The sequence below is a fragment of the Schistocerca nitens genome, chromosome 1, assembly GCF_023898315.1.
Source record: "Schistocerca nitens isolate TAMUIC-IGC-003100 chromosome 1, iqSchNite1.1, whole genome shotgun sequence".
In the NCBI taxonomy this organism is placed as follows: Eukaryota; Metazoa; Arthropoda; class Insecta; order Orthoptera; family Acrididae; genus Schistocerca; species Schistocerca nitens.
Window position 1 is genome coordinate 1,006,431,309 of NC_064614.1, and position 14,717 is coordinate 1,006,446,025.

Genomic DNA, 14,717 nt, shown 5'->3' on the forward strand with positions numbered 1-14,717 from the left:
GTGTCTCAGGCATATTGAACGTGCCTTTTGAAATTTTTCCATTTGTGCTGCTGTCTTCGTCCTAAGCACTGAGTATTCGTTGTTGACAATTTAGATACTGTTTAATTTATATCTTGTCAGTCTTTCTAAGAAGTAATGTTTTCCTATATTTCTTAACGTCCCTTGTAATACCTGTAGTCATAGCTATACAGCCTTATTATCATTGATATCTTCCTCTACGTTAACTGATTCGATAAGCTCTAGGCTTAGGATCTTTGCATAATACGCATAAAAGCTGTAGCAGCACCTCATAAAGAAAGAAGGCCTGTGCTCTAGTCTGTGACGTTGTCGTGCGTAGTCGGGTAGTCCAAGCCGGTCGCAGCGCAGTCCGTTCGGTAAAGGAATCCAAAAGTCAAAAATTCGTGAAGAAATCGATTGAAACTCTCTGGTGCCTTATAGAACTGCAACATTTACTCTTTGAACTGACTTGATTGTTTTATTTGTAGCTTACTGCTGATTTTTTTCTGAACAGTTTCGAAACAAAATGATTTACTGCGTTTACTCGTATTTCATAGCCTTCTTCTGCTGCAGATGTTATCTGTCAGGTACTATTTTTTCCCGTCTTAAGTTTACTGCAGTTTAAGAGAAGGTTTTCACTAGACGCGTTTTGCTTTTATTTACAAATTTCCAATTTTTTTTTCAATCTTACGTTTACTGCAGTTTAAAATAAGTTTTTCATTAGAAGCGTTCCGCATACCCAGTATATTGTCTTCATTGATCTTTGGTGGCTCTTCTTCTCGTTTACTTGTTTTAGAATCCACTGTTTTTTCCCTTCGTTGTTAGCGCTGGTTGGAGTCGAAAAAAAACATTTTTGCACAAGTGCTTAGTGTGGCACACGTTAACCTACATTTCGATTTCAATGAAAACAACTTTTATGAAGTTTACAAAAGTGAAGCACAGTGCAAGATTTATCAAAAAGCCACTAAAGAAACAGCGAGTTTCTCAAAGGCGAGAAATCGATTATGTGCGATCATGTTTTTTCTCGGCTTCAACCTCCGCTAAAAAACAAAGCAGTATAAAGCAGTGGACTTCAAAACATACAGGGTGTTACAAAAAGGTACGGCCAAACTTTCAGGAAACATTCCTCACACACAAATAAAGAAAAGATGTTATGTGGACATATGTCCGGAAACGCTTAATTTCCATGTTAGAGCTCATTTTAGTTTCGTCTGTATGTACTGTACTTCCTCGATTCACCGCCATGATTTCATACGGGATACTCTACCTGTGCTGCTAGAACATGTGCCTTTACAAGTACGACACAACATGTGGTTCATGCACGATGGAGCACCTGCACATTTCAGTCGAAGTGTTCGTACGCTTCTCAACAACAGATTCGGTGACCGATGGATTGGCAGAGGCTGACCAATTCCATGGCCTCCACGCTCCCCTGACCTCAACCCTCTTGTCTTTCATTTATGGGGGCATTTGAAAGCTCTTGTCTACGCAACCCCGGTACCAAATGTAGAGACTCTTCGTGCTCGAATTGTGGACGGCTGTGATACAATACGCCATTCTCCAAGGCTGCATCAGCGCATCAGGGATTCCATGCGATGGAGGGTGGATGCATGTATCCTCGCTAACGGAGGACATTTTGAACATTTCCTGTAACAAAGTGTTTGAAGTCACGCTGGTACGTTCTGTTGCTGTGTGTTTCCATTCCATGATTAATGTGATTTGAAGAGAAGTAATAAAATGAGCTCTAACATGGAAAGTAAGCGTTTCCTGACACATGTCCACATAACATATTTTCTTTCTTTGTGTGTGAGGAATGTTTCCTGAAAGTTTGGCCGTACCTTTTTGTAACACCCTGTATAAACGAGAGGAAGAGAAGCCAGTGAACACAGAAGATGCTTTGTAAATACAAATGAAACGCGTCTGGAAAAAGCTTCTTTTCAGTTGTACTAAGCGCCAAACGGGAAAACGCAATAATTATTGCAAATAATAATGTGATTTTTCTCACAGTTCGTAGCCAGAAAGTTACAACAGGTCTGCTTCATAAATTTCGTGGATTTCGCATTTAATTGTAAGATAACTGTAATTCACTCAGTATATTCAGATGTTATCATGCATCAAATTACGGATTGTCGATTAAAATTTCATTACTCGAATAGTTAGGAAGACAAAATGTTTTCTTTTTCTTAATGCTCACATAGTTTAAAGTAAGAGAATGAGTAGACTTATGTTGTTCTAATATATTGTTTCCTTACATGTAATATTTGGAGCAAACTATGCTCATTTAATGTCCTCTTCATTACTAAAACACTTTTCTCACTAGGGATGGGCAAGGATTCACATATTTGTTATAAATCAGTATTGCCAAGTTGCAGGTTTCACAAAAACACATTTAGAGAATCTGGCTGCGATTTCAGTCATAAATAGGTCAAAAGTAGATCCTAAAAGTACCATTTAAGCCATGTGTCACGTGTTGACCGAAGATCGTACTTCATTCTTGAACTTTCTGTCTAACGCGATGGATTTATAACCTAACTATGGTAGAAGAAATGAACCAAGAAGCTACTCTATCATGAGAAAAGTTTTATTCTTGGTGTTTCACGTGGCAGAAGCACGACTGTGTTAGGCTAGAGCGTCAAGTGTGATGTTGGACCTCCCGCGGAAATCGTGGCTGTGTAGCATAGCCCGAGGTCTATGTTAGGTTGAAATATAATAATTCGGTTGAGAGTTGGTGAAGCCGACAATGTGAACGTCAAATAAAGGTTATGGTAACAGATATTTATGTTCGCTCCTTATTTCAACACGCTTTACACCATAAAAACTGAAGCTGCTAGGTCAATTCAAAAAACGTTTATTATATAATGGGCAGAAGAAATACACGTCTATCTTTCTCAACAAACAAAGCTAAACTGATGTGTTCAAGTACAACTAGTGCGCCATCTCAAGACAAGATTGAGAAAAACATTGACTGATATGTGTGAAACCACAGCACAGTAACGAAAGTTTAACAACATGACGGTGGAAAAACGAATACTCACGTACATTTGGCATCTCATTTGCACTGCGCTGACCGAAAAATTCAACTGAGATGTATACATATGCAAGACCTAAACAAAAGTTTACAACACTTGAAATGAATTGCTTTTTAAAACTCAAATGCAAATTCTTTTGTTGACAGTGTTAATCGATCAAAAATCGACACTGTCGAAATATGACACTGGGGAAACTGAATATGTCTTACTTAGAAACAGCTATGCGCATAGGCATGAAATTTTTACTGAAAATTTTTGGAGCAAATGGAGCATAAAAATAAGAATGCAGCCTGTGGGACAATCGTATCGATTACAAGGAAGTTCATAAACGACACGATAGGTTGCTATAAGCTGCTGTGGGCATTATAAAGCCGGTTTTCAGAGATCTGTCTGATACAGACCTTTTACAGAGGTGTCTCTGGTTGTTGAAGATGAATTTAAAACAAAAGTGCAAATAATTAAATGTAAGAGATAAGCAAAAAAAATCATGAAAGAAGTAAAAATGAAATGTGGGTAGGAAATCTCTAGTGACTGAAAATCCAGCTCACGGAATAGATTAGCATTAATTATATAGCAAAACAGTGAGGTTCATTTCTATTGCATTTGTTTTGTCATGTGAAAGCAACTTTTTCAGTACACATGGACGCAAAAGATTTTTTTTATTATTTTATTTTTGATATGGTACTCACATAATGTCAAAATGTAATTTATATCATAGAATATTTAAAACTGTAAGATAAAAATGAAAGAAATAGTGTAACTTTCTTCGCATTAAGAAGTATCATTCTTAGCTGTTGAACACTATGACACAACGTATGTAATACACTATTTAAATGAAACTGAAAATAAAGCATCAGAGGTAAATATTTTGAGTACAAATTTTGTTAACTTCTTATCAACTTGTAACCCAATGTAAAATGTTGAAATATGTGTAGGCAGGAAACATTAATCATCACAGCCTTTTTGAGTAGATGGCCTATAATGTAATGCTGCTAGCTGCTCATTTTTTTAAGCCTCAGCGCTTTCTCCTCGGACTTTCGTGTCTGGTTTCTTGTTTTGAGATGTGGGAAGGACAGTCTGCGGTTAGCAACGGAAATGTACCTGGCTTCAGAAGTTGTCTTTGTCGTGGGTCAGTTAATAATTCTCCTGTCATTTCATCGCAGATTTGCGTTTCCCAAAGAACACCATCTTTTTGAACGTGGGTATAGCATAGCTGTACATAAAAATGAATATATAAGGGGAATTTCACGACCAGGTGTTTTAAACAAGGTCTTTATGCTTCTTAACAAAATATCAGAAGAGATACACATAGCTGATCAAGATGTCCTTTTCCTGCAGTGTCAGTATTATAATTGTGTATTTGCTCAACATACACTGCCGGAAAAAAATTGCAACACCATGAACGAGATGTGCGACATAAGCGAAATTTGTTAGAAATCTGAAAGATGATATTTATTTACATTTTGCGCCATTCGCATAAGAGTGGCGTAAGTAGCGTCACTTCGTGGATACAAATCAGTTTAGCTTTAAATACACGCTGTATCGGTCGTGAGCGTTAGTTATCCTTGAGATTATACGTGGTGAGTTGATGTTAGTCAAGAATTCATTTAAGGCGATAAAGACGCCATTATCAACACCTCACTGATTTTGAACGAGGCCGTGTAATACAGCTACGAGGAGCTGGATGTCCCTTCTGCCGAAAGATGTGGCACGTATGTAGCCACTGTACTCGATTGGTGGCAACGGTGGTTACGATAATGTACGGTCGCAAGAAGACCGGGCTCCATATAGCCACTTGGTACTATCGAGAGGGAAAACAATCGTGTTCCGCGTATGGCTCTGGCGCATCGTACTGCATCTGCAGCAGCAATTTGAGCAGCAGTTGATACCACAGTGACATAAAGAGCTGGTACAAATCAGTTACTTCAAAGACAGCTCCGTGCAGACGTCCTGTTATGCGCATTCCACTAACCCCAAACTACTGTCAATTCTCACTTCAGTGGTGTCCAGCGAGAGTCCATTGCAAGGCAGAGTGGAGGTCTGTTGTGTTTTCTGGTGAAAGCTGGTTTGCCTCGGCGCCAGTGATGGCCACGTTTTGGTTAGGAGGAGGCCAGTTTAGGGCCTGCAACCAACCTGTCAGTGTGCTAGACACACTCGACCCACACCTGGAGTCGTCGTCTGTGACGCGATTTCGTGTAACAGCAGGAACACTCTCGTTGTCCCACACACACAATTGCAAATTTGTACGTCAATCTGATATTTCGACCTTTCATGCTGTCATTTATGAACAGCATTCCAGCGGGTGTTTTCCAACGCTCGCCCACATACCTCTGTTTTAACCCAACTTGCTCTACAGAGCGTCGACATGTTGTCTTGGCCTGCTCGGTCAGCAGATCTGTCTCCAATCGAGCACGTATGGGACATCATCGGAGGACAACTACAGTATCATCCAGAAACAGCGTTAACCGTCCCTGTGTTGATCAACCAAGTGCAACAGGCATGGGACTCCATTCCACAAACTGACATCCGGCTCCCGTACAACACAATGCATGCACGTTTGCAAGATTGCATTCAACGTTCTGGGTGTTGCACCTGTTATTAATGTACGAGAATTTCACATTTCCAATAACTTATCTCGCGCTTAAATAACCTGTGGTCTTGTAATGTTACTCTCTTAACTATGTAACCTAGACAAATGTATTGTCGAAATTTCATTATTCTACATTAATTATTTTTTGGTGTTGCGACTTTTTTCTTCAGTGTATGTAAAGTTACTGCCCTGCTGTAAGAAAACAGCAAGACTCCACGACTCGAAAGACAGAGAGCTACTCAAATACGTAACATGGAGACAGGACACACAAATACACCATTGATACAGACGCACACAGTAAACATACCGAGAAATGATCCGTAGAATCTATCATAAAAGAAAGTGATGTGAATTTATGTGATGTTTGTGTATCCTATTTACTTATGAACTATTTTAAATGATAGTATTTGCTATGGAATATCTGTATCGCCCTTTTGCATCTCTGTGTTTCATGTATTATTCCAACGTCAGTATCTTAATTCATATCCAAAAACTGTGAGAAGAAAGCTAAAACATGGACACTTATGTACTATATAATAGCACAAATACATGCACACAGTTATGTTTAGGCAGTTTAATTGTGTAGTTAGGATGTGAAGGGCACCTACATGTGCCTGAACTTCAGATCCAGCAGAAAGAACTCATAAGATGCAACTTTTTACACATGTGTTCACAGATTTTTTTTATATTTGTACCTGTTGACGTATTATAAGTACTTGAAATAAAAGTGTTTCTCTCTTTCTGTTTGCGATATTCACCTACTCATGTATTTTTCCCTTTTCTGGAACTCTATCGAACTTTTTAAAGAAAAATAGTTAGCCTGTTTGTGCATTATAAGATCAGAAGCATTTTTCGCTCACTGTTATGAACTGAATTACTAACATGCATTACGAACGTCATATTGCTAGAAATAGCCTGATTTGTGGGAAATGAGCTAATGCAGTAACTGCTCTTAATTTATTTTTCGTTTACTGGGTAGAACTATACGATATTCCTTGTCTTTTTCAACTGGAATCTTACTGAAAGTTTTTGCGTCAGAAAACAGAACTGAATACTACAGCCAGGTCAAGTTGTATTATCAGGTGGAAATACTAAAGAGTAAATGTAGTGACATGTGAATGTAAGGAAGCTAACCTTCTTGAAGAAGCATCTTGATAGCATTCAATTAGAATCACGATGAACTGTACTCTTTGTCATTAAAATTAATCTCTTTTTATAACTTAAATAAACGAAAAATTCACCATTAACTTAAACAAAGAATAAAGTATTTCCTGTGAATTCTTGATAACCATTTATTCCTCATTGCTTTATCCTCCAGAAATTTAAATATCGTAATTTTTGGGCCTCCGTCGTAATTGCTTCTATATGTCGGGTACAGAATAACGAACGGCGTTTTGGCAGTGAAAAGGAGAGCACAGATCGATCGAACACACACAGATCATCCAGTACAGTGCACACAAAGTAAATAAAAGCAATTTACTTTCAATCACTTCGTAATGCACACACGAATGATTTTAATTACGATAAATAGCGTGCAATGCGAACATTCCACTGTTGCCTGGATACGAAACCACATTCTGACGTCACGCACTATCAGCACATTTGTTGACTGTACACGTATACTATTTCTGCATCCTATCGCTCTTTAGTACAACGAAACAGATCACTAGCGCATATCACGTCGCACGAGCGAGGTGGTGCAGTGGTTAGGCCACTGTACTCGCATTCGGGAGGACGACGGTTCAAACCTGCGTCCGGCCATCCTGATTTAGGTTTTCCGTGATTTCCCTAAATCGGTTCAGGCAAATGGCGGTATGGTGCCTTTGACAGACCGCAGCCGATTTCCTTCCACATCCTTCCCTAATCCGATGGGACCGATGACCTCGCTGTTCGGTCCCCTCCCACAAATCAACCAACCAACCAACCAATATCACGTCATATGTAAACAGGTGTTCGTAATCATGTCTTTAGTGAAGCTCATTCCCAGTACGCTCTACATTGATGCATACAGAACAATCTTTGTTGAAGTAAGTAAAATGTCAAGACTTTATATGTAATGTAAAAACCTTTGCAAGCAAAAAGGTACTGTAAATGTTGTTATATTATAGGATCAAAATAGTGTGAAATATTCGCTGACCTCTGATAATAGTCTCGCGCCCGAAATTACCCACGGCGAAATAAAGCAATCATCGAACTTTATGTCGGGTAATAGTTTTCTCCTTGAGATTTTCTTTCGGATTGTCAAACTGTATTCGTCCTGATTCACCAAGATAAAAAAGGTAGCAAGGACTAGTAGTACTGCCTTGGGGAAACGAAGTAGCCGTCGCTTGATGAAATTTAATTGAATATTTCAGCTTCGGATCACGAAGAGGTATCACAACTAGTATAAGGCTATTATCAAGCCAACATCAAATAATCTGAATACTTTATATAATAGACTGTCAACTAATTTATTTGGAAAACAATCGATCGGGATTAAATGTGTTAATTACGGAAACTGGACTATCAAATTTTGACTTATTGGTGTTTTCCCAAATTTCTTTGTGGTTATGGTCCCTCAGTAAGAGCTTCTAACTTGAAGATGGGTAACTATGTTTCATCTACATTCCAGCGGCACACATCCGAAGCTTATATGCTTTTTACGTTATGTAATAATACAACATGCCGGGTGCTCCATTTCAATTCGGACAGCAGGAAACCTTGCATTTTTTGAGGAGGTTCAGTTTTCTGTCATCTAAAGCAGACATTAATTTAATATCTTTTCCAAAATCGCAGCTGTGATGACGTGCCTCCAGGTTTTTTAAGGGTTAAAGTTATCATAATTTAATAAGATCACGCGATTCTGAGACTTGTAGCTCAGCAACTACTCAAAGTAAAACTCTCATAAAATTCAAAATGAAGGTAATATTGTAGTTTTTAGATGTTATTTACGCGGTATTTTTATAACTTAAAATTCATGCGATTTTCATCACGTTTAATATTTTTCCTGAAAAATGCAATTATCAAAGGAATCAAAATTGTGCCATATTATTTAGTTTTTATTTCAAAAAACAATATTTGTAAACATGTTTATCGTATCGCCAATGAAGAGCTGTAGAAAAAATAAAAAGTAAACAGAAACTGCAGCAAAACCCACTGATTGCACTACTCCATATTAGACAGCAGTACGCTGCGAAGCCTCTTTCCCTGTTTAGTGACAGGCGGCAACCTGTCGCAGCCTAAGTTCGCCGCGAGTGTAGATATTATTTAATAATTTTTCCTCACGTTTCAAACAAGGGGCTTCATAAAAGCTAAAAATTAAATCATGTGTAATAAGAAAAGGTTCACGTCTATGAAAGTTTAATCTTTACGAAAATTATATTTAGGCTTAATACATGAAATAAAGGTTTTTAAACATTGAATTTCTGTTACGCTATTGTTATACACCTCCATCAACAACAGACTTGCGACTTCAAAATGAGTAACAGTTCACTGGAATTCAGTATAAGGTTCTTGAGTTACATGGCTAACAAATTGTCTCCTTCGGAAAATATCGCAAATTTTACCGAATTTTGATTCTAAAACTGACTTTAAAAAATTCGGGATCAATTTTTTCATTTTTCGTTGATTTGAAATGGAATGGGCCACTTCTTTCTGGGCGTAGAAGACAGCGATGAAAAATAAGTCTGTCTATCCAGCAATGTCATATCGCCGTTACAAACCAGGGTCGAGTGAGGTGAGGGTAATTTTCTTCAATGGCTGCAAGAAGCTTTGACAGGGAAGCAAACAAATCCTCGAGCAAGTACTCATGCGCACGACGCTAGTAACTCGTCTTGGTACTAGTCATAGAAAATACACCAGACGGTGCGCCGATTCAGGTGTAAGGCTCACGCGTATGTCTTCACGATGGGATTCTCTTCAAATTCGTCAGACACTGCCTCTTTAAACCGCAATCTGCGGCGCATCTCTCGAGCAAAGCCGTCGGCAACGTCGACGGGGAAAAGTTATGTTTCCCACAACCCTGTATAACGTTGGTAATGTGATATATGATGGAGTCAAGCGGAGAGGAAAATGGCGGCGACGAGACTACATTTAGGTTGGCTGGGTGATACCGTCGTGCTGGCTTATAGATGCAAAGTCTAGCGAATTACCGTTTCTAACGGCATGCAAAAAGGGAATTCACACGTCCAAATAGTCATAACAATTTCGGTCCGTCCCTATACGCAGTATTACATACGTTAAAGCTATGCATGTATGATAACACGTTTTTGATCCGGTAGAAGTGGGAGATTTCAGCAAAACTGATTTTCCTTCAATACTTCAAGGGGACGGCGGAAGAATGTGTTAACCCACAAGAGTGTATTTTGCGTTACAGCAAATTGCATGTTTGGTTAAGTTTAAAGACGCGAACATAAATACGGTATGACAAAGCAGTAGGCAGCTTTTTCTTGTTCTACGTATAGAATTATACATTATCAGCATACTGTAATCCCGAGAACAAAATGGTTCAAATAGCTCTAAACACTATGGGTCTTAACATCTGAGGTAATTAGTGACCTAGACTTAGAACTACTTAAACCTAACTAACCTAAGTACATCACACACATCAATGACCGAGGCAGGATTCGAACCTGCGACCGTAGCAGCAGCACGGTTCCGGACAAAAGCCCGTAGAACCGCTCGGCCACAGCGGCCGGCTCCCGGGAACACAACAGATAATGTAATCAGACTAATCCTTACTAAGTTGAGGGTTAGCATTTTCTTCCGCTGACTCGTTCATTTAGTTTCTAGAAATGGATTCATATATGTCTCTTTAATCTGTTTACTTCCCACTAAAACAGTAAAATTATCAACTGGTACAGTGCATCGCCGTCTGTATCACACATCGAAAGAAAAGTAATCCGAAGACACAGTACTTTCCCCTCGCTGAAAGTGGGTATGCAAAGAGAATTACGCATTTTTCACTGTATCTCTAATAGAACAACAACAAAAATAATACATTATGACGGCAACAATGACAACGCTTTAGAGCAGATGGTTCAAATGGCTCTGAGCACTTCTGAGGTCATCTTCTGAGGTCATCAGTCCCCTAGAACTTAGAACTAATTAAACCTAACTAACCTAAGGACATCACACACATCCATGCCCGGGGCAGGAGTCGAACCTGCGACCGTAGCGGTCGCGTGGTTCCAGACTGTAGCGCCTGGAACTGCTTGGCCACTACGGCCGGCTTTAGAGCATGTTTATTATACAAGTGCACCTTTCGAAGTCACCGTTTGGTCATCAGAGCTTTCTGATGCTACGTTATTTGATCAAAAGTATACGGAAATTCCTATGTGCTGCAGAGTTGACCATCAGACGTAACGAGAGGCGTAACCGCCAGTATAAAAGGTAAGGGGAAGTAGTGCATTTTCAGTAGAGAAGCAGTAAAAGCAGAATGGGTCGGCCAGGACAGTTCAGGGTCTTCGAGGGTGAACTAGTCGCTGGATGTCACTCGAGTAACAAATCCGTCATCAGCGTTTTAGTGCTTCTAAAGCCGCCTAAGTCGACTGTTGGTGAGGCGATTATGAAGTGGAAACACGAATGAACATTCACAGATCAACCGAGACCAGGCAAATCTCGTGGACTGACGGACATGGGCTATCGAGCGCTGCAGAGGGTGGTTGTAAAAAATCGTGTGAAATAAGAGGAATAAATCACTCGAGAACTTCAAAATGCCGTCAGTAATCCAGATAGCCCAATGACAACGCGAAGTAAATTTAGAAGAATGGTGTACAATGGTCGAACAGCTTCTCATAAGCCACACATTTCTGTAGTCTGGTATTGTATCCACCTTCAGCAACTGTAGTCGTCTACACTCCTGGAAATGGAAAAAAGAACACATTGACACCGGTGTGTCAGACCCACCATACTTGCTCCGGACACTGCGAGAGGGCTGTACAAGCAATGGTCACACGCACGGCACAGCGGACACACCAGGACCCGCGGTGTTGGCCGTCGAATGGCGCTAGCTGCGCAGCATTTGTGCACCGCCGCCGTCAGTGTCAGCCAGTTTGCCGTGGCATACGGAGCTCCATCGCAGTCTTTAACACTGGTAGCATGCCGCGACAGCGTGGACGTGAACCGTATGTGCAGTTGACGGACTTTGAGCGAGGGCGTATAGTGGGCATGCGGGAGGCCGGGTGGACGTACCGCCGAATTGCTCAACACGTGGGGCGTGAGGTCTCCACAGTACATCGATGTTGTCGCCAGTGGTCGGCGGAAGGTGCACGTGCCCGTCGACCTGGGACCGGACCGCAGCGACGCACGGATGCACGCCAAGACCGTAGGATCCTATGCAGTGCCGTAGGGGACCGCACCGCCACTTCCCAGCAAATTAGGGACACTGTTGCTCCTGGGGTATCGGCGAGGACCATTCGCAACCGTCTCCATGAAGCTGGGCTACGGTCCCGCACACCGTTAGGCCGTCTTCCGCTCACGCCCCAACATCGTGCAGCCCGCCTCCAGTGGTGTCGCGACAGGCGTGAATGGAGGGACGAATGGAGACGTGTCGTCTTCAGCGATGAGAGTCGCTTCTGCCTTGGTGCCAATGATCGTCGTATGCGTGTTTGGCGCCGTGCAGGTGAGCGCCACAATCAGGACTGCATACGACCGAGGCACACAGGGCCCACACCCGGCATCATGGTGTGGGGAGCGATCTCCTACACTGGCCGTACACCACTGGTGATCGTCGAGGGGGCACTGAATAGTGCACGGTACATCCAAACCGTCATCGAACCCATCGTTCTACCATTCCTAGACCGGCAAGGGAACTTGCTGTTCCAACAGGACAATGCACGTCCGCATGTATCCCGTGTCACCCAACGTGCTCTAGAAGGTGTAAGTCAACTACCCTGGCCAGCAAGATCTCCGGATCTGTCCCCCATTGAGCATGTTTGGGACTGGATGAAGCGTCGTCTCACGCAGTCTGCACGTCCAGCACGAACGCTGGTCCAACTGAGGCGCCAGGTGGAAATGGCATGGCAAGCCGTTCCACAGGACTACATCCAGCATCTCTACGATCGTCTCCATGGGAGAATAGCAGCCTGCATTGCTGCGAAAGGTGGATATACACTGTACTAGTGCCGACATTGTGCATGCTCTGTTGCCTGTGTCTATGTGCCTGTGGTTCTGCCAGTGTGATCATGTGATGTATCTGACCCCAGGAATGTGTCAATAAAGTTTCCCCTTCCTGGGACAATGAATTCACGGTGTTCTTATTTCAATTTCCAGGAGTGTATAATGAAATAATAAGCAACCAATTGCACAAAAGAAATTTAATTTCATTACCGGTTTCGGCACTTACTGCACTTCTTCACAAGGTTAAGCACTTTATTATTGACACTGGCAAATAATGCGATAGACATAACCTTATGAAGAAGGGCACTAAGTGGCCGAAACCGGTAAATAAATTAAATTTCTTGTATGCAAATGGTTGCTTATCATTTCATTATCTTTGGCCAACGCTAAACGACGCTTGAGGTGGTGTCAAGATCGACGCCACTGGATATGGATGACTGATTTGGAGCGATGAGTCACGCTACAGCCAGTGGCATCCGATGCATGGGTTTGGCTTTGGCGAATGTCTGGAGAACGTTACCAGCCATCATGAGTACTGCCAATAGTAAAGTAAGGATTTCGTGGTGTTTCTCGTCATTAGGGTATGGACCAGTTATTGTGATTACGAAAACGCTCAATGCAAAAAAGATATGAAAATATGTTGTAGCATTGTCTATTGCGTACAGAAGACGAAATATTAGGAGACAATGATTGTCATATGAACATATCAATGCACCCTGTCAGAAAGCAGCATCTTTGAGGGAATTATTTGTGGACAATAACATTCTTTACATGGGCTGACCTACCCAGAGTAAATGTGTATTGACGTTGTTCTTGCGTAATTCGCACTACTAGCTTCCAATTGTAAATCTGTACGTGTCACATTTACTGTGTTTGAAACTAGTGCATTAACTTCGTTACTTGATAATCTGATAATGAGCTACGGCAAAACGCGTAATGTAATAAAGAAAGTCAACTGACAGCTGTTGACTGTTATTATCGACCTAGCTTCATTGGTCATAATTTTCGTATATGTGTTATAACGTCAACGTTGTTCGTGGTCGGAGCGCCCAACATCTCTGCCGCTTCTCATTTAGGATCTTGAGGAAGAATGGGCTGCCATCCCTTCATAGATATTCAGCCACCACTCTGTATGTGTCCCCTGCGGAGTTCAAGAAGGGTGGACGCACCCCATATTAATGTCCACTGATAGGCGGCTGGACACTTTTGAGCAGATAGTGCATGCAAGGACCTGCACTGTGACGTCAGCATGCCAGGAATATGTAGGTGTGAATTTTGCTTGTTTCTTTTTTATACGACATCCCAATGCAACTCAGACATACACGTTTTTCATATTAGACGCACTGTCCTGCCACCTACTGCCAGTTACTCCATATCAGCGGCCTCAGTAGTCATTAGACATCGTGAGAGAGCAGAATGGGGCGCTCCGCGGAACTCACGGACTTCGAACGTGGTCAGGTGATTGGGTGTCACTTGTGTCATACTTATGTACCCGAGATTTCGACACTCCTAAACATCCCTAGGTCCATTGTTTCCGATGTGATAGTGAATTGGAAACGTGAAGGGACACGTACAGCCTACGTGAAGGGACACGTACAGCCTACAGGCCGCCCTCGTTTGTTCACTGACAGCGACCGCCGACAGTTGAAGAGGGTCGTAATGTGTAATAGGCAGACATCTATCCAAACCATCACACAGGAATTCCAAACTGCATCAGGATACATTACAAGTACTACGTCAGTTAGGCAGGAGGTGAGAAAACAAATCACGGTACACAAAGTGGCGATCCGATGGCAGGGTGTGGGTATTGCGAATTTCCGGTGTACGTCATCTGCCAGCGTGTGTAGTGCCAACAGTAAAATTCGGAGGCGGTGGTGCTACGGTGTGGTCGTGTTTGCACCCTTTGTTGTTTTGTGTGGCAGTTTCACAGCACAGGCCTACACTTATGTTTTAAGCACCTTCTTGCTTCCCACTGTTGAAGAGCAATTCGGGGACGGCGATTG